The sequence below is a fragment of the Arachis stenosperma genome, chromosome 7 (genome assembly GCF_014773155.1).
Source record: "Arachis stenosperma cultivar V10309 chromosome 7, arast.V10309.gnm1.PFL2, whole genome shotgun sequence".
Taxonomy (NCBI): Eukaryota; Viridiplantae; Streptophyta; class Magnoliopsida; order Fabales; family Fabaceae; genus Arachis; species Arachis stenosperma.
This window is the reverse complement of record NC_080383.1, coordinates 26514422-26542310: the sequence shown is the minus strand read 5'-3', so window position 1 is coordinate 26542310 and position 27889 is coordinate 26514422. Positions and strand designations below refer to the sequence as shown.

Here is a 27889-nt window from a genome sequence, read left to right as displayed (position 1 = left end):
AGCACATGAATATTGTTAGGTATTCTTTTCGTCATCCTAATCTCACTTTTTCTTGCTATTATTATTTGAATGCGTGTATCTCTGATGAATGCTGCTTTTTAGTAATTTGTGTTTGTAGTTTCAATTGGTAAAATTCATGTGACGTGGAAAATTGGAGGGTTTTTGGTGTTCATTGTGTGTGATGTTTTTGGTGAAATTGAGGTTTCTTTCGTTTGGTGTTTTTGGTGGAAAATTGAGGCTTCATTGTGTGGAAAATTACTATGGTGTGTGGTTTGTACTTTGTAAATTGTAATGAAATCATATATATGTTAGGATGTCTATGTTTAGTAGTTCAATCATGGTTAATCACAGAACCTGAAATGATATTTCCTTCAATATGAGACTTGTTGACTGTAGTTGATAGTCTGTGTTTTTTATTACAGAAAACTGGAGTGTGAAGGTCATCCGTAGAAAGACCACCGACACTGGCAGGATGAGCTACCTCCATCACGTGCCTTGCTGATTCAAGAGCGGCTTCAGAGAAGGTACCTCCACGATCTATTTTTAGATCTTCAGTAGTTGCGTTTTCCATCAATCATCATTTCGTTAATGCGATCTTATTTCTGTTTAACTAGGTACTGAAGCTGCACCAAGGAAGAAGGGAGCAGCTGCATCTGGAGAGACTGTACATGGGAATCGTCATCATCTTGGTCAAGCTCTTCTGGAAGAAACCAGAGCAGCGTTACAAGTATGAACCCATCTAGGATGATCTTGAACTTGGAAGCTCCAATTTCCCTGTGGTTCTCATCTAGATTCCAATGTTCAATGAGAAAGTGGTCTTCTTAATTTGCTTGCATTTGCTTATCTCTAGTCTCTATTTTCCTCTACCTCCTCTTTTTTATTTCTGTGAAAATTGGTTGTTTTTTTGTGTTCTTTTTCTGTGTGTATACATAGGTATACAAGGTGTCAATTGGTGCAGCTTGTAATCTTTCGTGGCCTGCTGATCGTCTTGTCATCCAAGTTCTTGACGATTCTACTGAGCCTGCAATCACAGTAGTCTTATTATTGGTATAGTAAAATACTTTTTATTAAAAATTCTGTGATTTTTTAGTAAAAAGAACGAGTCTTAGGAAATATGTGTTGCTAATAAGAAATGAAAAATAATACAGCAAATGGTGGAGATGTGGAATGCCAGAGATGGGGAAGTAAAGGCATAAACATAATATACCAAATATGAGATAAACATAAACATAACATCAACATAAGAAATTCAGCACAAACACCAAATTTTCAAACCTTTCAGTTCCACCTTTCAGAATTCTCAAACATGGGATACATTGTTTTCTTAAACCTTCAACAAATTTTTTCCTTTATGATTGTTGCTTGCTTTTGTTGTTACAGCTTCATTTTTGTAACTACCAGCTTCATTTCTGTTTAGGTCAATGCGGCTCTCTGGTTTGAGTGGAGCAAGATCCAGACGCCTACGGATGAAGTTATTGTGCCTTATGATAGTCTAGCTCCAACTCCTAAAGGTAAGTTTCCTTTTTGCGTTTATCTTTTGTCTGATTACTTGATCTGAATCTAATGTAGCTAATCAATGTATTTGCTGCCTGAACTGAAACTGGTGCATTGGCTATTTCTTTTTATACGGTGAAATGACATGCCGGTTCCATGATATATGACATGTCATATAGGTGTGTGACAAGTGAAAGGATGCACTTCAGCTTTGCTGCAATTTGCAAAGACAACAAACATCCCCGTTCTTTTGGTGAGCAAGCATATGTTCATCAAACTTACTTTTTGTTTTGTTCATTAGGATTTTTATTTTTTTATTTTGTTTTGAATTTCTGTTTCTATGATGCTAATTTTTGATGTTCTGTTTGTGAGTTTGTTGTTATGATTCTGATTTTTTAATTTCTATTTTTATGATTCTATTTCCTTGATCATATGATGTTTCTGCACAGGTAAGAAAATAACAGGTCTATGTCCAGGGATCACAGTTATAATGTGTTATCTTTCATTACAGGAAGAAAGATCACCCAATGCAGTGCAAGAGAAAGGTTTTAATTTTGATGATACTAGGATTATGAGAGGAGCATGGAGGAATGAGTCTAATCCTGATATCTGCAAGGTAAACCGTTTTGCTTGACTTTGAAGTAGTGGTAAAAATTTGGAATTTCCTATTTCGTAACTCATGTTTGAATTTTGCTAGGTAGAAATGTTCTGACATAAATCCATCTACTTTCTTGTCTCATGTTATTTGGAAACTATTGTTTGTGTTTTTCCTAGAAGAAGCTATACAAAGTTTGTCAACTGTGTCCATGTGTCATGAGAACATACAACTGAACTTGATCAGCTGGGTAACTTAGAATTCTGTTACTTATTTATTTAGGGGTTGGTCTTTCTTGTTGGTCTCATGATATATAATTTCTGCTTTTATATAGTTTCAATAGGCACTCTATTTTGTCTTTAACCTTTACACACTGAAATTTCACTTTGCATGCTTTCCACGTTGGAGGAGTTGGCCTTTACGTTTTCTTTTTGTCTTTGAAAAATAAATTTTCTTACAAGAGAATTTGTGATTCTTAGTTCTTCTCATCTTCTGAACAACTTGACTTATTTGGCTCAATGATACTGATGCAATAGTTTTGAATACTCTTACTATGGAGTATGGACACATGCCACAAAAGAAAAGCATATTGCTTTCTTGACAAATTTTGTTATAAATTGAGAAAGTGGTCTATCCACTTGGATTTGATGATGAAAGCTCATATGCTAATCTATTGTGAGATAAGTGTAATGTCTATATTGCCTAATTTTCAACTAGCGGGCATAATCTAGATCCTTCATCTTAAATACTAATATTTGCTCGAAGAGAAGATGCTTTTGTTCAACGATGTAGTGTTTTATATTGTATCTTCCTTTTTCTGGTAAAATGCTTTACTTACAAGAAAAAACTGCTTACTTTCTTTGTGCTCGTGTGATAATTTGTTTAGTTAAATAGGAGTTCTTCAGATGCCTTGCTATACATCAACAAATGCACAGATGCACAGAAATACGACTCTTCCTATTTTAAGGGTAAGCATTTTATATTTTGTTCTTGAAATTGCAATGTTGTTGCTTTTTTTTTTCTACTCATTGGAAGTGATTTTTGTGACCTTTAAACTGCTATTTTTGGTAGAATATATTGATTGGTTAAGTAGTTTATAATCTTCTTAGGCTTATATTCTTTTCATTTTCTTGCTTATGCTTTCAGGTTTACTAAAATAGATGATTCTCCTCATATTTTATACATAATAATAAAAAGGAGGATGATGCAGAAAACATGTCTATCTTGCCCAGCAGTATCTCAGCAAATCAACCAACGATGATTGCGAACATAGATACTAATGTAGATAACCTACAATTTTGAAGAAGCAAGTATGCAGTTTAATACATTTACCTTATTGTATCAACTGCCAAGTCTTAGGTGGTGTTTATATGTATTTTTCATTTTTTTTAATTTTCAATGTGCAATAAGAAAGATGTATAATGTATAATGAATTTTATAAAAGTAGGATCACATTTGTACAGCTAGATTGAAACATCTCTAAATAAGTGAATACTTACTTTTACATGATATTGTAACTGAGCCTTTAGTTTTGATGTTGATGAACTAATTATATTTGTATGTGTTATAATCTTTTAGTTCAATGACTAAAATAAAAAAATAATAAGGTTTATTTTAGTATAGTAACAAAATAGGTATTCTAAACTCGTTGACGATGGTGACAAATCAAAAACTCTATTGCGACTAAAACATTTGTGAGATACCTATCAATACTAGTTTAAAAGGAATTTGCGATGACATTTTGCGATAGTATTGCAAGTAATTGGCTACATATTATTTTCTAGCAAGTTAGCGACTATTTTATAACTCTACATTATCATTTCGAATAGCTTTGGTTTAGCGACAAAGTTCCTACAAATTTGATTAAGGATTTTCAAAGATTAGCTATGTATTTGCTACAAAATGTGACAGATTCGCGATCATATTAGCGGACAACTTGCGACGAGTTAGGTTAGGAAAAATTTCTCGCTAATTAGCGTCAACTAATCATTCCATTTTGTTTACAAAGTTAGCTTGCATTTAGCGATGAGTCTGCTATAGTAGAGTTTGTCGCTAATTAGCGACTACCGTTTAGTCCATTTCTTCTATGGAATTAGCTTTTACTTTAGTGATTGATTTGCGACTATCTAATCGGTAGCTAAAAAAATTTCCGATGAATTAGCGACTTTTGTGTTTGCCTCACTAATCTGCGACTTGTAATTAGCGAGGAAAGCATTAGTTGCTAGGCGGTAGCTAATCCGTCACAAATTATATTTTGCGTCAGATTAGCGATGATTTTACGACTCTTTTTGTGGAAGCTAATCAGCCATATTCTTGTAGTGAAAGTAGACATCCTGGGCTTTCCACCAATGTGTAATAGTCCATACTTTGCCCGAGATTTGATGGCCCAAACCGGCGTGGCAAATCAGCCTCAGAATTTCCAGCGTTTAACGCTGGAACTGGCATAAAACTTGGAGTTAAACGCCCAAACTGGCATGAAAGCTGGCGTTTAACTCCAGAAAAGGTCTCTACACATGAAAGCTTCAGTGCTCAGCCCAAGCACACACCAAGTGGGCCCAGAAGTGGATTTTTCTGTCATTTACTCATTTCTGTAAAACCTTAGGTTACTGGTTTACTATTAATAGGATCTTTTGACATTGTATCTGTACCTCATGACACTTTACACGTTTCTTTGTGTACCTTCTACGGCATGAGTCTCTGAACCCCATGGTTGGGGGTGAGGAGCTCTGCTGTGTCTTGATGGATTAATGCAATTACTACTGTTTCTTATTCAATCATGCTTGCTTCCATTCTAAGATATTACTTGTTCTTAAACCGGATGAATGTGATGATCCGTGACACTCATTATCATTCTCAACTATGAACGTGTGCCTGACAACCACCTCCGTTCTACCTTAGATTAAGTAGATATCTCTTGGATTCTTTAACCGGAATCTTCGTGGTATAAGCTAGAATTGATGGCGGCATTCAAGAGAATCCGGAAGGCCTAAACCTTGTCTGTGGTATTCTGAGTAGGATTCAATGATTGAATGACTGTGACGAGCTTCAAACTCCTAGCAGGCGGGGCGTTAGTGACAGACGCAAAAGAATCACTGGATTCTATTCCGGCCTGACCGAGAACCGACAGATGGATAGCCGTGCCGTGACAGGGTGCGTTGAACATTTCCACTGAGAGGATGGGAGGTAGCCATTGACAACGGTGAAACCCTACATACAGCTTGCCATGGAAGGAGACTTGCGTGTTTGAAGAAGAAGACAGTAGGAAAGCAGAGGTTCAGAAGACAGAGCATCTCCAAAACCTCAACCTATTCTCCATTACTGCAAAACAAGTACTTATTTCATGTTCTTTTGCTTTTCACAATCAATCCTGATAATTTCTGATATCCTGACTAAGATTTACAAGATAATCATAGCTTGCTTCAAGCCGACAATCTCCGTGGGATCGACCCTTACTCACGTAAGGTATTACTTGGACGACCCAGTGCACTTGCTGGTTAGTTGTGCGGGGTTGCAAAAGTGTGATTGCAATTTCGTGCACCAAGTTTTTGGCACCGTTGCCGGGGATTATTCGAGTTTGGACAACTGACGGCTTATCTTGTTGCTTAGATTAGGACTGTTTTGTTTTTATTGGTTTAGAGTCTTTTAGTTGAGTCTAGTTTCATATTTTAAGTTTGGTGTCAATTGCATGCTTTTGTTTTTTTCTTTTAATTTTCGATTTTGCATGACCTTAGTCCCTTTTTGATCCATAAAAGTTCTAAGTTTGGTGTCCTTTTTGTGTTCTTCTCTTAAAAATTTTCGAAAAAATTGTGTTTGATTTTCTAAAAATTTTAAGTTTGGTGTCATTTTGTTGTTTTTCTCTTTCCTCTTTTCAAAAATCAAATCTTTTTCATAAAAATTTTTCAATCATATCTTTCTAATTGCTAATCTCAAAATCTTTTTAATCAACTAATTGATTCAGTTTTCAATTTGCTTTGGTCTTATTTTCTTTTAATTTTCGAACTTTTATTTTATTTTACTTTTATTTTATTTTATTTTATTTTTCGGTTAATTCAAAAAAAAAAAACAAAATTTATCTATTTGCAATCTATATCATTTCCCTTTATCCATTATGGACCTAAGTGGGATTGATCAGTCCAGAAGGACTCTGGGGTCATATGCTAACCCCATTACAACTGCATATGGGAGTAGCATCTGTACACCTCCCATCAAAGCAAGCAGCTTTGAGCTAAATCCTCAACTCATTATCATAGTGCAGCAAAATTGCCAGTATTCCGGTCTTCCACAGGAAGAACCTACTGAGTTTCTGGCACAGTTCTTACAAATTGCTGACACAGTACATGATAAAGAGGTGGATCAGGATGTCTACAGACTATTACTATTTCCATTTGCTGTAAAAGATCAAGCTAAAAGGTGGTTGAATAACCAACCTACAGCAAGCATAAAGACATGGAAACAGTTATCAGACAAATTCCTGAATCATTTTTACCCTCCAAAGAGGATGACACAGCTAAGGCTGGACATCCAAGGCTTTAAACAAGAGGATAATGAATCCCTTTATAATGCCTGGGAGAGGTATAGAGGTATGCTAAGAAAATGCCCCTCTGAAATGTTTTCAGAGTGGGTACAGTTAGACATCTTCTACTATGGGCTTACAGAAAAAGCTCAGATGTCTTTAGACCACTTAGCTGGTGGATCTATTCACATGAGAAAGACAATTGAAGAAGCTCAAGAGCTTATAGACACTGTTGCTAGAAACCAATACTTATACTCTAGCAATGAGTTCTCTCTAAAAGAGGAAGTCATGACAGTAGTCACTGATCCTAATCCTCAAGAACAGATGATTGAGCTTAATCAACAATTGCTCCTGATGACAGAACAGTTAGCAGAATTTAAAGAAATGCTCCATGAAACGAAAGTTGCTAACAAGAACATGGAACTGCAGTTGAATCAAGCAAAACAGCAGGTATCTAAACAGATAACAGGAGAGTGTCAAGCAGTTCAACTGAGGAGTAGGAAGACACTGAACAACAACACTCCAAAGAGTAAAAAGTCAAACAAGGAACAATTGACAGAGGATAACCAAACCACTGTTCAAAATCCCTCTGAGGACAGTAAGAGCCCAGAGAGGAATGCTAGTGGCGTTCAAACGCCGGAAAGGGAGGGAAAGCTGGCGTTAAACGCCCATTCTCTGCCCAGTTCTGGCGTTCAAACGCCAGAAAAGGAAGAGAAGTTGGCGTTTAACGCCCAATCTTCATCCACTCCTGGCGTTCTGACGCCAAGGGAAGATCATACACCTGAGAGTGCTGACAGTAATCCCTCTAACAAGGCTTCTTCAACCACTTCTGTAAGGAATAAACCTGCAGCATCTAAGGTTGAAGACTATAAAGCCAAGATGCCTTATCCTCAAAAACTCCGCCAAGCGGAACAGGATAAGCAATTTGCCCGCTTTGCAGACTATCTAAGAACTCTTGAAATAAAGATTCCGTTTGCAGAGGCACTTGAGCAAATACCTTCTTATGCTAAGTTCATGAAAGAGATCTTAAGTCATAAGAAGGATTGGAGAGAAACCGAAAAAGTGTTTCTCACTGAAGAATGCAGTACAGTCATTCTGAAAAGCTTACCAGAAAAGCTTCAAGATCCTGGAAGCTTTATGATACCCTGCACATTGGAAGGCGCTTGCACCAAGACAGCCCTATGTGATCTTGGAGCAAGCATCAATCTAAAACCTGCATCCATTATCAGAAAGCTTGGGTTGACTGGAGAAGTCAAACCAACCAGGATATGCCTCCAACTTGCTGATGGCTCCATTAAACATCCATCAGGCATACTAGAGGATATGATTGTCAAGGTTGGGCCATTTGCCTTTCCAACTGACTTTGTGGTGCTGGAAATGGAGGAGCACAAAAGTGCAACTCTCATTCTAGGAAGACCCTTCCTAGCAACTGGACGGACTCTCATTGATGTACAAAAAGGGGAAGTAACCCTGAGAGTCAATGAGGATGAGTTCAAGTTGAGTGCTGTGAAAGCTATGCAGCATCCAGACACACCCAATGACTGCATGGGCGCTGACATTATTGACTCTTTGGTGGAAGAGATCAATATGACTGAAAGCCTAGAATCAGAGCTTGAAGACATCTTCAAGGATGCTCAGCCTGATCAAGAAGAACCACAGGAAACAAAGGAATTTTCGAAAATTCCTCAAGAGGAGGATAAGCCTCCCAAACCTGAACTCAAACCACTACCACCATCCCTGAAGTATGCATTTCTGGGAGAGGGTGACACTTTTCCAGTGATTATAAGCTCTGCTTTGAATCCACAGGAAGAGGAAGCACTGATTCAAGTGCTAAGGACACACAAGACAGCTCTTGGGTGGTCCATAAGTGATCTTAAGGGCATTAGCCCAGCTAGATGCATGCACAAGATCCTGTTAGAGGATAATGCCAAACCAGTGGTCCAACCACAGAGGAGGCTAAATCCAGCCATGAAGGAGGTGGTGCAGAAAGAGGTCACTAAATTACTAGAGGCTGGGATTATTTATCCTATTTCTGATAGCCCCTGGGTGAGCCCTGTCCAAGTTGTCCCCAAAAAGGGAGGCATGACAGTGGTTCATAATGAAAAAAATGAACTGGTTCCTACAAGAACAGTCACAGGGTGGCGTATGTGTATTGACTACAGAAGGCTCAATACAGCCACCAGAAAGGATCATTTCCCTTTACCATTCATAGACCAAATGCTAGAAAGACTAGCTGGTCATGATTATTACTGCTTTTTGGATGGCTATTCAGGCTACAACCAAATTGCAGTAGATCCTCAGGACCAAGAGAAAACAACATTTACTTGCCCTTCTGGCGTGTTTGCCTACAGAAGGATGCCTTTTGGTCTGTGCAATGCACCTGCAACCTTTCAAAGGTGCATGCTCTCTATCTTCTCAGATATGGTAGAGAAATTTCTGGAAGTCTTCATGGATGACTTCTCAGTATATGGAGACTCATTCAGCTCCTGTCTTAATCACCTAGCACTTGTCCTGAAAAGGTGCCAAGAGACTAACCTGGTTTTAAATTGGGAGAAATGTCACTTTATGGTGACTGAGGGAATTGTCCTTGGGCACAAAATTTCAAGCAGGGGAATAGAGGTGGATAAGGCAAAGGTAGAGGTAATTGAAAAATTGCCACCACCTGCCAATGTTAAGGCAATTAGAAGCTTTCTGGGGCATACAGGATTCTACAGAAGGTTCATAAAGGATTTTTCGAAAATTGCAAAACCTCTGAGTAATCTGCTAGCTGCTGACACACCATTTGTGTTTGACACACAGTGTCTGCAGGCATTTGAGACCCTGAAAGCTAAGCTGGTCACAGCACCAGTCATCTCTGCACCAGATTGGACATTGCCATTTGAACTAATGTGTGATGCCAGTGACCATGCCATTGGTGCAGTGTTGGGACAGAGGCATAACAAGCTTTTGCACGTCATTTATTATGCCAGCCGTGTTCTAAATGACGCACAAAAGAACTACACAACCACAGAAAAAGAGTTACTTGCAGTGGTCTATGCCATTGACAAGTTTAGATCCTATCTAGTGGGATCCAAAGTGGTTGTGTACACTGACCATGCCGCTCTTAAATACTTACTCACAAAGCAGGATTCAAAACCCAGGCTAATAAGATGGGTGTTGCTTCTGCAAGAGTTTGATATAGAAATAAGAGACAGAAAAGGGACAGAGAACCAAGTAGCTGATCATCTGTCCCGAATAGAGCCAGTAGCTGGGACATCCCTCCCTTCTACTGAGGTCTCTGAGCCTTTTCCAGATGAGCAACTCTTTGCCATTCAGGAAGCTCCATGGTTTGCAGACATTGCAAACTACAAAGTTGTGAGGTTCATACCCCAGGAGTACAGCAGAGTGCAAAGAAAGAAATTAATTTCAGATGCCAAGTACTACCTATGGGATGAGCCATATCTCTTTAAGAGATGTGCAGACGGAGTGATCCGCAGATGTGTACCCAGAGAAGAAGCACAAAGGATCCTTTGGCATTGCCATGGATCACAGTATGGAGGACATTTTGGAAGTGAGCAAACAGCCACTAAAGTCCTCCAATGTGGCTTCTACTGGTCTACTCTCTATAAAGATTCCCGAGAGTTTGTGCGTAACTGTGACAGTTGCCAAAGAGCTGGTAACTTGCCTCACGGATATGCCATGCCTCAACAAGGGATATTAGAGATAGAATTATTTGATGTATGGGGAATTGACTTCATGGGTCTGTTCCCACCATCATACTCAAATACTTACATTCTGGTGGCAGTGGACTATGTATCTAAGTGGGTAGAAGCAATTGCTACACCCACTAATGATACCAAGACCATGCTGAAATTCCTCCAGAAACATATCTTCAGCAGGTTTGGTGTTCCCAGAGTACTAATCAGTGACAGGGGCACTCATTTCTGCAATAGACAGCTATACTCTGCTATGGTCAGATATGAAATTAGCCACAAAGTGGCAACTCCGTATCATCCACAGACAAATGGGCAAGCTGAAGTCTCTAACAGAGAGCTAAAAAGAATCCTAGAATGGACTGTGATAGCCCGAAGAAAGGATTGGGCAAAGAGCTTGGATGATGCTCTGTGGGCATACAGAACAGCATTCAAGACTCCTATAGGAACCTCTCCATACCAACTGGTGTATGGGAAGACCTGTCATCTGCCTGTAGAACTGGAACATAAAGCCTACTGGGCAACCAGATTCCTAAACATGGATGCTCAGTTAGCTGGTGAAAAAAGATTGCTCCAGTTAAATGAGCTAGAGGAGTTCAGACTCAATGCCTTTGAAAATGCAAAAATTTATAAGGAAAAGGCAAAGAAGTGGCATGACAAGAAGTTGTCAACCAGAGTCTTTGAGCCAGGACAAAAAGTTCTGCTCTTCAACTCTAGGCTCAAATTGTTTCCAGGAAAACTTAAATCCCGGTGAAGGGGTCCGTATGTGATTATAGGAGTATCACCATATGGATATGTTGAACTTCAGGATATTGATTCTGACAAAAAGTTCATTGTTAATGGACAGAGAATCAAGCATTATCTTGAAAGCAATTTTGAGCAGGAACGCTCAAAACTGAGACTTGAGTGATTCTCAGTAAAGGTCCAGCTAAAGACAGTAAAGAAGCGCTTGCTGGGAGGCAACCCAGTCATTAGGAGGTTATATGATTTGTTTTTACAGAGGCAAGTATCAAAAATGAAGGAATTCACAGAGTTACAGAAGGATTCAGCTCAAAAAGCACACACCAAGTGGCATAAAACTTGGAGTTAAACGCCCAAACTGGCATGAAAGCTGGCGTTTAACTCCAGAAAAGGTCTCTACACATGAAAGCTTCAGTGCTCAGCCCAAGCACACACCAAGTGGGCCCGGAAGTGGATTTTTCTGTCATTTACTCATTTCTGTAAAACCTTAGGTTACTGGTTTACTATTAATAGGATCTTTTGACATTGTATCTGTACCTCATGACACTTTACACGTTTCTTTGTGTACCTTCTACGGCATGAGTCTCTGAACCCCATGGTTGGGGGTGAGGAGCTCTGCTGTGTCTTGATGGATTAATGCAATTACTACTGTTTCTTATTCAATCATGCTTGCTTCCATTCTAAGATATTACTTGTTCTTAAACCGGATGAATGTGATGATCCGTGACACTCATTATCATTCTCAACTATGAACGTGTGCCTGACAACCACCTCCGTTCTACCTTAGATTAAGTAGATATCTCTTGGATTCTTTAACCGGAATCTTCGTGGTATAAGCTAGAATTGTTGGCGGCATTCAAGAGAATCCGGAAGGCCTAAACCTTGTCTGTGGTATTCTGAGTAGGATTCAATGATTGAATGACTGTGACGAGCTTCAAACTCCTAGCAGGCGGGGCGTTAGTGACAGACGCAAAAGAATCACTGGATTCTATTCCGGCCTGACCGAGAACCGACAGATGGATAGCCGTGCCGTGACAAGGTGCGTTGAACATTTTCACTGAGAGGATGGGAGGTAGCCATTGACAACGGTGAAACCCTACATACAGCTTGCCATGGAAGGAGACTTGCGTGTTTGAAGAAGAAGACAGTAGGAAAGCAGAGGTTCAGAAGACAGAGCATCTCCAAAACCTCAACCTATTCTCCATTACTGCAAAACAAGTACTTATTTCATGTTCTTTTGCTTTTCACAATCAATCCTGATAATTTCTGATATCCTGACTAAGATTTACAAGATAACCATAGCTTGCTTCAAGCCGACAATCTCCGTGGGATCGACCCTTACTCACGTAAGGTATTACTTGGACGACCCAGTGCACTTGCTGGTTAGTTGTGCGGGGTTGCAAAAGTGTGATTGCAATTTCGTGCACCAGCTGCTAATGGAGCGTCATCAACGTCAAGAAGAAGCTTCATCAGAGTAAGACAAGAAAATTCAGCTTCAAGCTCAGTTCCTTGTGTTGTGCACGCCGGAGACCTAAAGGATGGTGTTGCCCCGAGGTGCTTCTTTGGAGTTTATGCAATAATGTATATGTCGAGGACGATTAGCAACCCGAAAAGAATCTTCTTGGGTTGCCCATTCTATAAGGTATGATAAAAAAAATTTGGGAATTTTGTTCTGAAATGGTTTTAGATAGTACATAATTTTGGGGATTTTGACAAGGAAAGCAATTTCATTGCAAGTTTTTTGTTTGGGTCGATGAGCATCTTGCTAGAATTGGCAGCAATGGTTGCATCTCTGATAGAAGACCTCTGTGTGAGAAAGTGGTTGAAGTTGTTGAAGAGGAAGAGAAATTTGATCATAGGATGGCTGTTCTGGAGAAGAAGGTTTCTGCTTTAGAGAAGAAAAAAAACCCATTTGCTTGTTGTATTAGTATAACTGTATGTGTTGTTTTGGTTGATTTTTATGTATGTAGTGCATGAGAAATGAATTCTAGAAATTAGAATAGAAAAATGGGTTGATCCAGGTTTTTGTTGTGTATTGAAACATGCAATTTAGGCAATTTATATATCCCATTATCTAAATGCAATTCAAGTTATGATATTAGTATGTTGTTGAAGTTATGTTTTCAATATCTAAAGAAGCTTTGAATGATTGAAGAAAGTAGGCTTAAAAGTTGTATACATAAACACATAACATAGATTGAAAGTTATATAAACATCTTTGCCACAGTCAAATTTTCTAAAAGCTGCCCCAAAAGAACAAATCTCCTAAAGTGTATAGTTTTATGAAGCTTAACATCACAAAAGTAAGCCTCAAACACCTAACAAGTTTGCAACTGTTTATAAAATCCTAAGAGCTTCCCAAAAAGAATAAGCCTCCCAAAAGAATAATGTTATCACAGTCAAGTTTCCTAAAACCTATTACAAGGCATGGTGGGATGCCCAAGATGACATATTTCTTCACTTCTTTAGATTGATAGAGGGTGAATTAGGGATGAATTTGAATAGTCATGTTGTAGTTGTGCTTGTTGCTGCCAATGTCTCTTTGGTAGCTGCTGTACTTGGTCCTAGCCTGACTTGAGATAGTTTGGGCCAGGTGGAGCACCTTGAGATTGAGGCTGTGGTGGTGCAGGCTGACTTGGGGGTGGGAGTGAACTAGGGTAAAATGGAGTAGGTGGTCTGAATATCTTCTGCTTGGGCCTCAATTTTTAAGTTTTTTGTTGAACAATTTGGTGGATTGTAGATGAAACTTGAAGTGGAGGCCTAAATGGTGTCCTTCTAGTTATAGAACCTGGCCTTACTTGGTCTGCCACTGGAGCTGGTGTTTCAGGTCTTGGTGTTGCTGCCACAGATATGGAAAAAGTTGAATTCACAACACTTGAAACCTGGTTGTCATATATAAGAAAGTATTTATGAAATTTAGGATAAATAATAGTTTGAGGGGTCAACATTTCACACTAATAGAATTAACTTACATATGGAGTGTGTTGCTGACTATTGTTAATGTGATCCTGGCTAGATGGAGCACTTTGGGTGTTAGGAGCATCCTGTCCCTAACATTACATTAAACAAAGAGTTACATCATGAAGCAAAACCAATTATTCAGATTACTACTTAAATACAGTACTTACATTATCATTTGGTGCTGACTGTGATAGTGGAAGGACAACTATTGATTGACTTGTGCCACCTTTCTTGGACTTCTTGGTCTTAGGTTTCCAGTTGGGGTCAGATGGAGCACCCTTGCATGTCTTGTAATTATGTCCCACTGCACCACATTTACTACAAGTGACTTTAAATGATCTTTTCAGCTTGTCACTTTGCTGCATCATTGGTTTAGCTAGACCCTTCTGTCTGTTGTGCACCTTTGGCCTGCCTGTTGGTCTCTTTATGATGGAAAGATCAGGCCTTGAATACTCAAGCCTTGTCCAAAATTCCTGACTTGGCACAGGTTGAATGCAATGTGCATATGTCTTATGAATTAACTCCATGCATATCCATGGGTGCACATGTTCCTCTGGATGATCATGCTTCTTCCTGATAGCACTTACTGCATGGATACAGGGTATGCCTAAAATAGAACAACATCATGCACCAGTAAATAGTAAACCATATAATTGAGAAAAGACTTAACAATTAATTAAAACTAACCAGTCAGCTGCCATTTGTTGCATGATCAGGTTTGCTTGATAAGATCTACGTCTACCTTTGTATTTTTACGACTCACTTCAAATCTCTTACGCTCGTCGTCACTTATCCACTCTGCAAGCCATTTGTTGTTGGGCCTTATAAGACGCTCCAGCCTCTTTTGCTGAACAGGTGCGAGCTTTCCAGGATAATTTTTTAGCAACTCCTTATGCTTGACCATCCTCCTCATCAGATAGCACCTAATTTCTTCACATATTGTGAGAATAGGCTTGCTTCTATAGTTTACTATCTTTACGTTGAACACCTCACACTTGTTATTTGTGAGGTTGTCCACTTTTGGTCCATGTGAGAAATAGGCCTTCACCAACTTGCTGGCTCAAATTTTGACAGATATTTCCATGCACCCTGGTTAATTCCTTTGAGCTTCTCCATCTGTTCCTTGAATTCTGGTATGGTGGTATATTTAGCACAGTCCCAAATCACCTCCCGAATATACAAATTCTTAAACCGGTTCATAAAATATTTCCAAATGTGCATCACACAATTTCGGTGATGGGCATTTGTCATCACAGATTTCAATGCAGGAAGCAATTCCTACATAGCAGTTGCACATTCATATACTAAACCAGCCTTCAATATATAACTATTAATCAGCAGTTGCACATTCATATTAACTAAACCAGTAGTCATCATACAATTGTATATAGCTACTAAAAAATAACCTAGGATTCAACAACAGTCAACATTAAACAATTACCCAGCACTAAAACAGAAGAAAAAAGTAAATAAGTACATGCATAAGTAAAACAGCCATCAATTATGAACAAGTACCACGTAATTAAAAAAATTATGAAGTTTACCTTTTGTTGGTCAGACATAAAATTCCAACCATGAGTCTGTACATCCCCCAAATCCTCTTGGAGTAGAGTCAGAAACCACTTCCAAGACTCCTTAGTTTCAAACCTTGCTACTCCGTAGGCAACCACATAAAATTGGTTATTTGCGTCCTGAGCTACTGCTGTGAGGAGTTGTCCACCATAATAAGTCTTCAGAAAACAACCATCAAGATGTATCAGCAGCCTACATCCTCTCTTGAAACCCTGCTTGCATGCCTCTAAACATATATAAAGCTTATCAAATACAGGGGGGATTGAGGGATAGGAGTGACACACAATTCTGCCCTAGACCCTGGGTTGCTTCTTAATATCTCAAACAAGTAATCTCTCACATTACTGTACTGCTCCCTCTCATTGCCCGTGATTCTCTCTCTTGCCTCTCTAACTACTTTGTAAACCATTTTTGGATGTGTAGTGAGTGGAAATTCTTCTCTCAGAAAGTCAATAGCCTCACTTGTCCTCATATGAGGTTGTGTACTCATTCTCTTCTCAACCTTCAAACTAATCTAATGTTGATCAGCCGCATTACTTTCCATGTCCCTTGCACATGTATGATCATTTTTGTAAGTCTTCACCTGGTAACATTGTAGATATTTGTTGTATGAAAAATGAACCAGCCATGGACACTCATCATCAATGTATCCCACCCTCACTCTCTCCTTATCATTCTTAATCCACCTAAGCTCCCTACCCTTAGCAATGAATGAGTCTTTCATAACTTCCTTAAATCTCTCTATGGTGGCAATCCTAGTCCCTAACTCAAACCTTCCCTCTCCAAAAGTATAATCATTATCAAACTCAAAAAATTTATGCTTGCTAGATGCATCATCTGATGATATAAGTGTATGTAAATTCTCAGATTCATAATCATATACCGGGTCATCATCATCATCTTGGACTTCACTCACATAGAACCTTAACATTTTGGTCTCCGTTGGGTTGTGGGTCTCTGTTGGGCTGCACATTAGGACTAGGTCCAACATTAGTTCTAGCCTGCTGCTCATTGGGCCCAGTCCTGGCCTGCTGTTCATTGGCCCCAGTTTTGGCCTGCTGCCTTCTAGTAACATTAGATGCACCTAGTCCACTACTTTGTCCCTGCTTCTTCTACGTCTTCCTGTTTCTTTTGGTACCTGTCTTCTTTGCAGCTGGCTTCTTTGGAGGCACAAATTTTTTCTTTCCCTTTATCACTCTTTGCCTTTTGCTACCATTGTCATCAGCACTGTTATCATCTTCGTCACTGTCACTTTCAAACCCGGGTGATGGAGGTTTGTAGGGCTCATCCTCTGTACTCTTGTACCCATCATTAGATGACGAATTTGAAGATCCACCAAAAATTCTTCTGCGATAGTACTGTTACTTTGGTTTTCAGCATCCTCCACAATCCCAGGCTTATCAACAGGGTGGTCAAAGTATAGGTAAAATTCATCCGTTTCTATATTTTTCATTTTGTTCTCTCGCATTGCATTCCTGCATCCCCTGTCAAAATATGTAGCCCAGACTCAACATCAGCACTCCTTGGATCATACCAATAAACTGTCTTGTGTGATTGGTACCCCAAGCCCTTAAATAGTGTGATAAAGTCTCTGAAATTCATAAAATTTAGGTCCATTTCGAAAAACTTCTCTACCTTTCCATTTTTATAAACCAGAGAACTATTACATTCTCTCACAAAATTACCTTCATAGTAGAAAACAGGCACCACAAACACATCAACCATCTGAAAAATAAAAAACAAAAATAAAAAATAATGATCAAGAAGTACTCTTTTCACATATCAAAAAGCAATGTCCTTTAAAGGACATAAATGAAAATCACCCCAGAAGCTTTCTTGCCCTAACAGTTAATTAATTTCAAAGAAAAAACCCAATATTTTTTTGACAACACTATCAACATGCACTTTCAGTCCTTTCATAACACAGTTCATACTTGCATAAGCATTGAACCTGGCAATCCATTAACTACCAACATAACGAATTCTTACCTTCGGTGACGAAGATAGCGAATCAGACAATAATGGAGGCTTCTCCCTCTTCAACAACCACTGCACACTGCAACCGTCTCAGCCTGGGTAATGGTTTTTTTGGAAGGAGAAACAGAGTATGGTGATCGTTGGTATTCTTAGCGTTTAATTTAATTCCGTAAGAATGGTATGGGTGAAATGGGTATTGTATACAACTTAAGGGATGGGAGTGTATGTAAGGGGTCAAATGTGAAATGACGTAGTTTTTAGGTTGAGGGATTTATTTGTCAAATTTTCGAAAGTAGCCTTCCACTCATCAGTCCACGTGTCAACCCGTGACGCCAGGTCATCAGAACAGGAATCACGGCAGACATTTCTGTTGGGTCTGACGGAGGGATTCATTCGTCCAACTTTTGTTAAGGTAAGGGATTTTAAAGTATTTTCAAATGGTCAGGGACAAAAATGTATGCGGGACAAAAGGTCAGGGACATATTTGTCCTTTACTCTAAATTTAAAAGTTACAAGAATAAGATAAGATAAGCTAAGTAGTGCTAAAATCTACTTTGGGGCCCACTTTAGTGATTGCTTCGGTTCTTCCTGGCGTTCAACGCTAATCTGAGTGTTGAATGCCCAAAAGGGGGCAGAGCATTTTGGTTTATTGCTCCCTGGCTGGCGTTGAACGCCAGTTTTGGGCGTTCAGCGCTGGGAGTTGCTCCTGCTTGGGCGCTAAATGCTAAGCCTGGTTTGGAAGTGATTCTAGAAAAGAAGTATAGACTATCATATATTGTTGGAAAGCTCTAGAAGTTAGCTTTCTAACGCCATAGAGACCGCAGCAATTGGACTTTTGTAGCTCACATTATGCTCGTTGGAATGAAAGGAGGTTAGGATTGACAGCTTCTGGTATCATTTCTTCGTCTTTGCGCAAGACTTTGCCAAATTTGCCCGAAATTCACCTAAAATTATAAAAATACCACAAAAACTCAAAGTATCATCCAAAGATAAATTTTTCACTAAAATATACTAAGACTTAATAAAATCTAACTAAAAACAATATAAAAATAGCAAGAAAAAGGGTATAAGATGCTCACACATCAGGGAGATGTTGATAGTGTAGGTGAAGATGAAAGAATGGATGGATTAATGGAAATGAGGTGTGAGTCAATAGGAATAGATTTTGGCCCAATAAGAAGATTAACTGAATCTTGTTTTTGAAAATGAGTGTTTGGTAATGTTGGATTGGGTGTATAGAATTGGACATTTTTTATGTCTAAGGATAAAATCATTTCATAAAAAATCTCATTTGTTTTTGGAAATTTCAATCCTTTTATCTTTTAAAACATAAATAATATATCATTTAAAATCATGTTAAAAACCAATAAACACAACCTTTTTGGCTCTTGGATCAAATTTTGATCTATTTACCATTAGGATAGAAACAAAACATAAACATCCAAAAATTTTAAGGTAATGATAATTTGGTGGATGATTAATTAAAATTTTAAATGGTGTTTTAAAATTAATTGCAGATGATAGAACTATATTAAACAAATAAACAACATGATTAATGGCATAAGAACAAAAATGATGGTAAATTAGATTGAAATATAAGAGCACGAGCTATATTCAAAATATATTGATATTTGTGTTCTGTCCTTCTATTATGTTGATGGGTTTCAACATAACTATGTTGATGAATAATGCCCTTTGAAGCATAAAAATTATAACACCCTTACTACTAGAATGCCACGCTTCCGGCTGCGCTACTCTGATAGTAAGGAGTATTACGATGACTTTCATATACTTAATAATAAAATAGGAGCCTTTATAAAACTCAAAACCGTATAAACTATTCTTTTTAAAACCGGAAATACTTTTTATATGAAAACACACATACATACATACATACAAATCAATCACACACACACACACACACACACACACACACACACATATATATATATATATATATATATATATATATATATATATATATATATATATGTACACAATAACTAAGTTCTTTATACAAGACTTACAAACATAACCATCACAACTCCTAACCCTCTTTACAAGATACAATATTAATGGCGAGAGAAAAATAAATAACAACAAAACTAATATAACAATATCATATAAGCAAAATGCAATTAATCTCTTTGTAAGCTTCTTCATCCGATTTCTGAAAAGATAAAGTTGTAGGGGATGAGAACCTAACCACATGGTCTCACCACGAATTTTTAGAATTGTCATAAGAAGATATTTAAAAAGAAAACTATTTTCTAGGACAGTGATCATTGCTTGTCTTATGAATCTTTTAAAAAACCCACAGTTTAACATCCAAAAGAAAATCCAAAACTTTTTTAAAGAAAATCAGTTAATTATCTAAAATCCAAAACTTTTCTTTTCTTATAAGATCTTAAAAGTTTCCTATACTGTATGAATGACCAACCTGTTCTAAGCATATATTCATTAAGTCTATGCTAAACCAACTTAATTTTTTATACTTAACTAAACCTCAATCAGAAACCAACCACGGCCTTCTGTCCATCACGCAATCAATCAACACTATCATCAACTCATCACCAATACTCAATCTTAAAAGTACCACACCAGAACAATCCTCAGTGCCTCCTCCACCTGTCAGAGGGATCTCTAAAAAACAAACACTGACAAAACAGACAAAGAAAGCATAAGTATAGATAGTAGTTACAGTAAATAGCTCAGATAGCAGTTAATAACAATTAAGCAATTAGGCAAATCAAAATAAATTCAAAATCAAACAAAGCATACGAATGCATATGATGCATGTCTGTTCTATGGCTGATGATATCATCTGTCGGTAATACAGCCAAACCCGATATGTTCGATAGCTAACCTTGGACAGAAATACCACATCACAGAGCAAGTAAGGCTGAGCCACAACCCCCTTGCTACTATCTGCTTAACCTAGAACAAGTGAAATAAATCACTACTGCTGTTACTACCCAAGCGGGTGTTTACAAACTCAACTCAGAACAAGTGGGATAAACCACTACTGCTGCTACTGATAGGTTAAATTGTAACAACATTTATATATTTTGATAGGTTAAGTTAATGGATTAGTGTGAGTTCTTTTTGCTGTTGTTATAAACTAAAAAAAAGTAATTTAATATTGATCTCATAAATATTTATGTACTATTTTATAAGATCCAAAATAAAATAAAATTAAAATAAATGCGAGATGTTCTAATCCTTGATTTTCTTCTTTGTATGCAATATGGGTCAATTTATGGTACAGATTCAAATTGATACATATTTATAGATTTTCTGTCTGAATGAGTATGAGACTGACACGTGATTCTTTTGTTGCAGGGCTTGTCTTCTGCTTAGTGTTGGGGATGGTTGAGCTGTTAGCAAAGGTTGTTTGATTGGAGTATCTAGTGCTGGACTTGTTGAGGTGAGCTTTAGCACCAACAAAAATTGGGCATCCAAAGAAGAGTTTTTTTTGTTCTTTGTGAATGGGAGGAAAAAAAGAGAGAAACGCAGTCTGACTGCATCCATGGAGGGTGAAGTATTGAGGAAGATGTTATCCTTAAAAATGAAGCCCTAGGTTTCAGGGAGAGAGATACAGCGCTGAAGGAAGTTGCTGTGGCAGAGGTTCACGCCTGGAAATCGACTACGATTGAAGTTGTGGAGTCGTCTCCTATCCCGCATCGACTGCGTCTCACCATCAATGCTTCCGCTGCCGGCGTGATTAGAAGTTGCGATTGTTCTAGTTCGGGCCTCATCATAGGTATGAAGTTTTTTGCTCTGTTGGATTGTATTGTATTCAAAATGGTGTCTTGATTTAAAGGTTTGGAGCATTGGGTGTATTGAATTGAATTGAATTGAATCCATAAATTTGTTTTGCATTTCCCTTTCAACATTTTTAGTTTTGGAAATCGCTCAGGAGCATGAGTAGCTGGTTTATTCGTCTCTGTATTTGTGAACTTTACTTTCCTCTTTACACCACATTCAATCATACTTTTGTGCCCACTTTTCCTGAACATTTTACTTCCTTCGTACTTTTTCCCTTTTGAATTTCTATCACTAGAATGCCTACTTGTCTCGACTAACCTTAAGCCATGGTTGCTGGTAGTAATAGACTTATGGGGTTCATTTACACATTGCTTAGTCTGAGTTAAATTTCATATCCCTCTTTCTCTTTTTATGTTTAATGTTGAAGTGTTCCTTCCATAGCAAAGATAGTCATTGTATAGAATACATGAAGTCATTCGTCTACCTAATAAGATCAATAAGCATGCTACCAAATATATATATAATTTTTGACAATATAAAATCTTGGCAGATAGGAATTGCAACTGAACTAATATTTACCATCTAATACACATTGGATTAAGTTATTTGCCATGGGATTCGTGCCTATTGTGTATGCAGCATGTGCAATGCCATGCCTCAACTTTCTATTGTTGATTGAACTATTATTGCATGGTTGACTAATGGAAAACAAGAACAAAAAACACCTTTAGTTAGATATAAGAGTCACATTTATCCAAAAGTCAGACTTCTCAAACTTGAAGCGTAGTTTGAAACAAAAGAACTATTTTGACGAGGGATGAACATCCATAAGTATATGTGCATCTTGTTTACTTTGTTGTACAAAAGAACGTCATTTTGTTGACTCTTTGAACTTCACTCCTAGCTTTTCTTGTCCTACCGTTCTATACATGCTACTGCTAGTCCGGTGTGGAATGCTTTGTAAACCCTACATCAAAATTTTTGATGTAGAATTTTAATATTTCAAAACTATGATTAACATCAACGATAAGCACTGTACATGTATGAGAGTTATAAATGAACAAAGCTTGCAATTCTGGTGAGTAATTTTCCAAATCCTATCTCGTACCTAAAGTCCAGAAATTCACTACAAACATGTAGCAATTTATAAACTCAAGAGATGCCTCTGTGTAATAATAAAAAAAGGCCAAAATCAAATGGTTCCTACAATTTGTGAGCCTACCTTGAGCTTGGTCTAGCTCGCCTCACTTCGAGCCCTACTAGTGGCTGAGAAATTATATAAGAGTTCTACTTACTTGAAGAAAAATATTCAATCTAATTATATGTTTCTGTGTAATTCTATTTTGATTTCCACTTAGAAAAAAATAAATAAATAACATTTTTTGAATAGTAGTTGAAGTTGAACCTGACATAACCAGAAATAAAAAATACAACTAATAACAAAGTCCAAATTACACTAATAGCAACAAGTCAATAATTAACACACACAAGGATATTATTATATCATGATATTCTGTTACAACAGTTGTCAATATACACTAATCCAATTATAAAAGACAATCAATAACACAATAGCCGATGAACATGAAGAAAAAACCCTTTACTACAATAAGAATCATCAATCATAAGAATCTCTTTAATAGTTCAATTCTCCCAACATAAAAGCTTCTTTTTATGTTCGATTTCAAAACCCAAGACTACCCTTGGTTAATTACTTGACTACTTGAGTTTTCTGTCATCATCACCTAATTCATCACATTTCTATATACATACTAGAGCTTTTGCCTTTGGGTTTTATTGTATCTTCTTCTATTGGTGATTAATTATTATTTAGAGATGGGTGAACAAGAAGCAAACGGATCCAAGAGCATAAGACCTGTAGTAAAATATGGATGGATATTTTTGGGGTGTTTCAAGAAAGGGTGGTACAAGGTCTGAATGAACCTTCATGTGTGATTTGATCATTTTTTGGGTATATATTTAATTAGAAATAGAGGTTCATACACCTGATTAAAAAAAGTTATAGATATTAAACTTTAATTTTTTTAATTTGTAGTCTTGTTAATTAGACAAATTAATTTCTATGCCTTGTTGCCATGCCATCTTTCTCATGTAAATGAGGTCGCTATTTAATAATGTGTAGAATTCAATATTGTACATGTAGACTTATTATTATGCATAGAGAAATTAAATGATATGAAATTTGCATTCTGAATGAGTGTTATTTAAACACTTTTTACTAAGTCAACAATGTTGTACCTTTATTATTATATAAGTATATATTGTAGTCTCCTTTTCGAAAGAACTTTTCTTGTAGCTCAAGAAGATGGCACCTTAGGCTCTTCCAACTATTTTCACACATTCAGCAAACCAGTTCCATCTCAAGTAAAAAAGAGTTCGTCAGCGCCTATTTCGAAGGATCGAACTTCTTGTCTTGTAAATAATCGATCTCTCTCTCTAAAAATCTGTAGAAGTAGGCACAGTAAGTAAGTAGCTATAACGGCAAGAAAAAACAAGAATGATATAATACAGAGACATTGCAGCAAAGTTAGCAAGACAACTAAATGCAAGCTTGATGGTCACTCACGTCGGCAATTCATACATACGAATTGAATTGTCTTTGCACGAGCAGAACAATATTGGTTTCGCGTCTGCATCAGTCATCCTATACATTCCAAGAACAACCTATAATAAAATAAAAATATATAAAATAAAATAAAAATATGAATTGGATAAACCAATAACCTCCTTCATAACCAAAATTAAAATATCAGCCTGTACAAGTATTGGTGGTTAAAATTACATTTTTATCAGTGTGAGTGTATGCCACCTTCAGAAATCCTTCCTCAGTGCACATCCGGACGGTAATCATCGTCATAAATGGTCAGGATTTCATCCACCTTATCCAAAGATGTTTTACGTCCATCGGAAGCCATATCTCTCAGCCACTATCAACCTAATTTCAGAATTAATCAAACAATAAATCACAACGAAACACACGAAGATTCAATTCAATAATGCATGAATTCACACATCTGAATCGGAGAAGATAGGGCCGAGGACTTATGAGGAACACTGGAATGTATGATAAGAAAGAAGGGGTCGAGAATTTTGATTCTGATTGTGTTGAATTGGGTTAAGGTTTTTATCATTTTTTATCGGTGCCTGCAACCTTCTAGACTCACCTTGTTTTTTGTCTTGGGCTAAGCCCAAAGAACCCTACCTGAACCAAAACCCCAGCCCACCCGACCCAATCCCTACTTGATCATCCTATCACAACGAAGACGCCGTACGACGTTGCTTGTTTCTATGGTTGCCGCCACTCAACCATTGCAGCTCCTTCCTCTGATTGATCTTCGGATATGGATTCAAGACATGATGCCGTGGAGCTAACCCGAACAGGTCTCTCCACTAGTGATACCTCCACAACAAGATCCTCCCGAGAGGATGACGGAGTCCGTCTATTGGTGTACGAAATTGTAATCACACTTTTACAACTCCGCACAACTAACCAGCAAGTGCACTGGGTCATCCAAGTAATAAAACCTTACGCGAGTAAGGGTCGATCCCACAGAGATTGTCAGCTTGAAAAAAGCTATGGTCATCCTGTAAATCTTAGTCAGGCGGATTCAAATGGTTATGAGGTTTTGATAATTAAAAGATAAATAAAATATAAAATAAAATAAAGATACTTATGTAATTCATTGGTGGGAATTTCAAATAAGCGATTGGAGATGCTTTGTTGCTTCTGAACCTCTGCTTTCCTATTGTCTTCATCCAATCATGCGTGCTCCCTTCCATGGCAAGCTGTATGTTGGTTGATCACCATTGTCAATGGCTACCATCCATCCTCTCAGTGAAAATGGTCCAGGTACGGTTTTCGCACGGCTAATCATCTGTCGGTTCTCACTTGTGTCGGAATAAGATCTCTCTATCCTTTTGCACACTGTCACTGTGCCCAACATTCGTGAGTTTGAAGCTCGCCACAGTCATCCCATCCCAGATCCTACTCAGAATACCACAGACAAGGTTTAGACTTTTTGGATCTCAAGAATGCTGCCAATTGGTTCTAGCTTATACAACGAAGGTTCTAATCTCACGGATTCGGATGATCTGTTGTCAGGAGAGGTGAGTCAAATCCGTGGATCAGAGACCCAAGAGATTATACTCCAGCTGTTGTCCAATGACTACGTTGAACATCATGTCGACCGCTTGTGGTTGTCAGGCACGCGGATCTTGGCTAAGCGAGTAAGGAAGATAGTGGGTGATTGTCACGGGTCACCTCTTTATTCTGACTTAATTGAATTAAGAACGAGAGTATATCTTGGAGAAGAAGTATGCATGAATTGAAAGAGAAACAATAGTACTTGCATTAATTCATGAAGAACAGCAGAGCTCCGCACCTTAATCTATGAGGTGTAGAAACTCCACCGTTGAAAAATACATAAGAAAAAAAGGTCTAGGCATGGCCAAATGGCCAGCCTTATGAATGTGAAAAATGGCATAAGCTCCCTAATACAATAGTAAAAAGTACTTTTTATACTAAACTAGTTACTAGGGATTACAGAAAATAAGTAACTAAGTACAGATAGTGCAAAAATCTACTTTCGGGGCCCACTTAGTATGTATTTGGGCTGAGCTTTGAAGCTTTCACGTGCATAGGCCATTCTTGGAGTTAAACGCCAACTTGGATACCATTTTGGGTGTTTAACTCCAGTTCTGGTGCCAGTTCTGGCGTGTAACGCCAGAAAAGGGTCTCTAATGGGCGTTTGGATGCTAGTTAGGGCTGTCAAATCTCAGGCAAAGTATAGACTATTATACATTTCTGGAAAGTCCAAGATGTCTACTTTCCAACGCATTTAAGAACGTGCCAATTAGGCTTCTGTAGCTCTAGAAAATTCACTTCGAGTACAGGAGGGTCAGAATCCAACAGCATCTGCAGTCCTTTCTCAACCTCTGAATCAGATTTTTGCTCAGGTCCCTCAATTTCAGCCAGAAAATACCTGAAACTATAAAAAAATACACAAACTCATAGTAAAGTCAAAAAATGTAATTTTTGCATAAAAACTAATAAAAATATATTAAAAAGTAACTAAAACATACTAAAAACTACCTAAAAACAATGCCAAAAAGCGTATAAAGTATCCGCTCATCACTTATTGCTTAATATTTCCCTGATTTGGCCAAAGATCTCCTTTAATTGTCATCCATCCAAAACTTTCATCACCCACTGCTCTCGCTTCAACCATGTTGTCAATTCCAACTTCCGAATTCACCATAGGTTGATGCGCTACCTTGCTCCCATCCGCACTTCTGCTTGCTGTGACTGGCCCAATTTTTCATGTATTGCTGTCATTGTTTCAGCTGTGATGAATGGTGCATAAAATTGTGATCTCAATGGTGCCAACAACTTGGTACGCACAATTGTAATATCACTCTTTTTCACAACTTCGCACAACTAACCAGCAAGTGCACTGGATCGTCCAAGTAATAAACCTTACGTGAGTAAGGGTCGATCCCACGGAGATTGTTGGTATGAAGCAAGCTATGGTCATCTTGTAAATCTCAGTCAGGAGGATTCTAATGGTTATAATGGTTTTCGAATATAAAGATAAATAAAGCGTAAAATAGAGATAGAGATACTTATGTAATTCATTGGTGGGAATTCCAGATAAGTGCATGAAGATACTGTGTTCCTTCTGAATCTCTGCTTTCCTACTGCTTTCATCCAATCATTCTTACTCCTTTCCATGGCAAGCTGTATGTTGGGGGATCACCGTTGTCAATGGCTACCATCCGTCCTCTCAGTGAAAATGGTCCAGGTGCGCTGTCACTGCACAGCTAATCATCTGTCGGTTCTCGATCATGTAGGAATAGGATTTACTATCCTTTTACGTTGTCACCACGCCCTACAGTCGCGAGTTTGAAGCTCGTCACAGTCATTCAATCCCTGAATCCTACTCAGAATACCACAGATAAGGTTTAGACTTTTCGGATTCTCAAGAATGCTGCCAATGGATTCTAGCTTATACCACAAAGATTCTGATGAAAGAATCCAAGAGATATTCATTCAAGCTTATTTGCATGTAGAACGAAAGTGGTTGTCAGGCACACGTTCATAAGTGAGAATAGTGATGAGTGTCACATAATCATCACATTCATCAGGTTCTTGAGTGCGAATGGATATCTTAGAATAAGAATAAGCGTGAATTGAATAGAAGAATAGTAGTAATTGCATTAATACTCGAGGAACAGCAGAGCTCCACACCCTTAATCTATGGTGTGTAGAAACTCCACCGTTGAAAATACATAAGTACAAGGTCTAGGCATGACCAAATGGCCAACCTCCATAAATGGCATATGAATTTGAAAATAGGGAAAAAAGACCCCTAGTACAATAGTAAAAAGTTCTATTTATACTAAACTAGTTACTAGGGTTACAGAAATAAGTCTAAGTGCAGAAATCCACTTTCGGGGCCCACTTTGGTATGTGCTTGGGCTGAGCTTGAGCTTTACACGTGCAGAGACTTCTCTTGGAGTAAAATGCCAAGTTGTAACGTGTTTTTGGCGTTTAAC

General features: G+C 37.9%; 1 long non-coding RNA gene across 1 annotated transcript; it reads left to right on the top strand.

Annotated features, from left to right (window-relative positions):
- Window positions 1–1611: 1611 nt before the first annotated feature.
- Window positions 1612–3548, top strand: LOC130941870 (uncharacterized). Its single transcript, XR_009070731.1, has 4 exons — window positions 1612–1747; window positions 2006–2110; window positions 2976–3057; window positions 3236–3548. It is a non-coding gene; the product is annotated as an uncharacterized LOC130941870 (long non-coding RNA).
- Window positions 3549–27889: the final 24341 nt, after the last annotated feature.